Below are 3,483 nucleotides of genomic sequence, written 5' to 3'. Positions count from 1 at the left end.
GGCATTGCTTGCAACCGCTATCTCCACTGTTTCATGGTCTGATTCACAAAGATATTGTACTAATGATATTAAAACAAGCATATATGCTTTCATCTGATTGCATGTGGTAAAGTATAAAGTTACCTTTGCTGAAAAACCACAGTAGACAGAAAGGAAAAGAAACATTCAAATGTTTTTCAGACTGCTAGGCACAAGTCTCACGACTCACAAATCCCAACTGTTATCCAGCAGTCATTACAAGCTGCGGCTGATCGAACCTATATTTGTGACCTCATCATCATCTAAGTCACAACAGAACCAAACCACACTGCCGACACTGACAGGTTTTTCATAATTTATCAAAGAAAAGCAGTGACAGCAGTGTGTTAATGGCTTTTTTCAACAGGAATGGGCTAATATATTGGGTTCCTGTGCCATTAGCCAGTCGGTAAGCGGTCTCCTGGGTGCATTCAAGGGCTCTGGGCCCTTGCCTACTGAGGGCTGCCTCAGGTAACCAACAGAACATCACAATACCAGAGCTGAGTCTGGTGAGTGGAGAGAAAGCCTTACTATAGTCCTGATAAAAACGCTTATAGAGACCCCAGGAAGCACCAGCCACTCTTCCATGCCCACTTCTTTTCTGGATCCACAATGATCCTCCCACACTAAAAGATGCTTTTACAAATAGTTTGTTTCCAGCGTGCACCTCGGTGACTGGGAAAAAAAGGAGAATATCGTCTAAGTAGCAAAACAAAACTGGTTGAAAAAGTCACTGAGAAAATCATTAATGAAAGCCTAGAAGAACGCGTGTTATTAGTTTATGTGCTGATTATGTTGTTTCAGCCAGGGGGCTCCAACACTACTGGGTTAGGGGTTTGGTGATTATTCAAGTTCAAACAACTTTATTTATCCCAAAAGGCAATCAATTCAACCACAGCAGACAGGAGTCCAGGAGTATGTCAGAAACAACACATGAGGGCAATGAGTAAAATAAATAAATGCATTAAAAAATAAGGTTCCCAGAGAAATAAGGCACAAGCAAGACCTCAGAATAGCAAAATAAGATGTTCAGTCCTAGGTTTCAAAGTATGATAGTGGACAGAATAAAGGACTTTGAATTCTGGGTGATTACCAGAGAAGAACAGGTTATAGGGGAGGTTTTGTGGGTTACATCAGCGAAAAAACCTCCCCATATAAAGTGGTGATGGGATGGGTTTTTCCAGAGGGTCCAGATTTCACCCAACTGCACGCCAACCCTCATCCAGGAGATTTTCCTCCTCCCCATGATTTCAAAGCACCTATACCGCCTTCAGACTTCTCGCCTATACAGATAGTGAGATGGCCTTTAACCCTTGTGTTTTCTTCCCGTTAACCATGACCTTGTCCTTCCAGGTCAAAATTTTTTTGTGCTTTTCCAATGTTTTTGTTGCTTTTCTGATTTATGTGTCACTTTTTCATGCTTTTGGGCTTTTTTTTAAAACCTCATGTGGTTAATAATAGGTCTTACATTTATTCTTGGTATCGTGGTCAACAAAGCTCATTTATATCAAATTATACATGAGTTTTAGTTAAAAGGCAGAAATTATGAATTATTTTGACCAATAGTTAAGATCAGAAGATGTTGCGTGGATCAAAGATGGGTAGATGTCAAAGTTCAGTCCGGATACTGTTTGAAACCATAAAAAAAAAAAAAAAATTCAAATGCTATAAGATTAAATAAAAAACCCAAAACTTAAATGAAAGTAATCATTAATTTTACCTGAATAATGTGGAATCATTTATGTTATTTTGGGCAATTTGGTTGAAAAAACCCACATTTCGGATATAAAACTGTACGTTCAGTGCATTCATGTGGCATTTTCTAGTGGAGAAGGTGTTTTTCTCCAAATACAGTAACTGATCAGCATCTGTTACTGCTTGTAAATTCAAAATGATCTGTTACTGTTAAAGAATTGAACAGTCTGGGGTCGTATTGCTTTAAGTTGTCTCATGTGTGTGTGTGTGTGTGTGTGTGTGTGTGTGTGTGTGTGTGTGTGTTTCAGGCATCCAGTGGAGTCCAGGGTGAACATTTTCATTAACAGCTTTGGGTCCATCCAGGAAACTACTATGGTGACACATTACACACACACACCACAACACCACTTAGTGTTATTTTTCTTGTATTTAGTTATATATTGTATTTAGAACAATCTTTGAATATATGTGCAACTGCTTAAATAGTATGATAAATCTGTAGATGAACGTGTCTCTGTCTACAGGACTACAGAGTGAACATATTTCTTCGTCAGAGATGGAATGACCCTCGCCTGCGACTTCCCACAGACTTTAAGAACGACGCACTGACTATTGACCCCAACATGTTCCAGTGTTTGTGGAAACCAGACCTTTTCTTTGCCAATGAGAAAAACGCAAACTTTCACGATGTCACCCAGGACAACATTCTCCTCTTCATATTTAGGAATGGAGATGTATTAATCAGTATGAGGTACACACTCACACTTTTTTTGAAATCTTTTTTTATCAATCTCCCTCTTTGTATTATATGTCTCTGCATTCCCAGCTACACAGCTGCTGCTTATGCAGTCGACCACTAGAAGACAGCATAGAGAGAAGATCTGAATAAGTGTAAACAAGTGATACATGTAAAATGCAATAAGTAGTAGTTTGTGTGCGTGTGTGTGTGTGTGTGTGTGTGTGTGTGTGTGTGTGTGTGTGTGTGTGTGTGTGTGTAGGCTGTCCGTGACGCTGTCCTGTCCTTGGATCTTAAACTTTCCCGATGGACACACAGTTGTGTAAGATGCAGATGGAGAGCTGTAAGTACACACACACACCAACACAACACACACACACACCACACACACACACACACACCACACACACCAGATGTTGGATATTAAGTCAGTAACCGCTTGTGACAAGTATTACAGTCAACTGTTAACATTCTCAAAGCCAGGATACACACCTTTGATTACTTTAAAGTGTGAGACCTATTGTTTTTGTAAAAATTATTATTTTCTGGTGCACAATCGCAATTTTAAGGCAATGCCTTAAAATTGCGATGTGCACAGAAAAATAATAATTTTACAAAAACAATAGGTTGCTCACACTTTAAAGTAATCAAAGGTGTGTATCTGGCTTTGAGAATGTAACAGTTGACTGTATACTTGTCACAAGCGGGTACTGACTTAATATCCAACATCTGTGTGTGTGTGTGTTGTGTGTGTGTGGTGTGTGTGTGTGTGTGTGTGTGTGTGTGTGTGTGTACTTACAGCTCCCATCTGCATCTTACACAACTGTGTGTCCATCGGGAAGAGTTAAGATCCAAGGGACAGGACAGCGTCACGGACAGCCTACACACAACACACACACACACACACACACACACCACACACACACACACACACACACGCACACAAACTACTACTTATTGCATTTTACATGTATACTGTTTACACTTATTCAGATCTTCTCTCTATGCTGTCTTCTAGTGGTCGACTGATAAGC

The 3,483-nt window shown here is 39.8% G+C and overlaps 1 long non-coding RNA gene across 1 annotated transcript; it reads left to right on the top strand.

Moving 5' to 3' along the window:
• Positions 1-2,025: 2,025 nt before the first annotated feature.
• On the top strand, positions 2,026-2,739 carry LOC116685537 (uncharacterized). The gene is made up of 3 exons (XR_004330975.1): positions 2,026-2,088; positions 2,238-2,464; positions 2,712-2,739. It is a non-coding gene; the product is annotated as an uncharacterized LOC116685537 (long non-coding RNA).
• The last annotated feature ends 744 nt before the right edge of the window (positions 2,740-3,483 follow it).

This window comes from Etheostoma spectabile, unplaced genomic scaffold (assembly GCF_008692095.1).
Source record: "Etheostoma spectabile isolate EspeVRDwgs_2016 unplaced genomic scaffold, UIUC_Espe_1.0 scaffold00569944, whole genome shotgun sequence".
Taxonomy (NCBI): Eukaryota; Metazoa; Chordata; class Actinopteri; order Perciformes; family Percidae; genus Etheostoma; species Etheostoma spectabile.
Note: the sequence above shows the minus strand (reverse complement) of the source record. Positions and strands in the feature narration are given on the sequence as shown.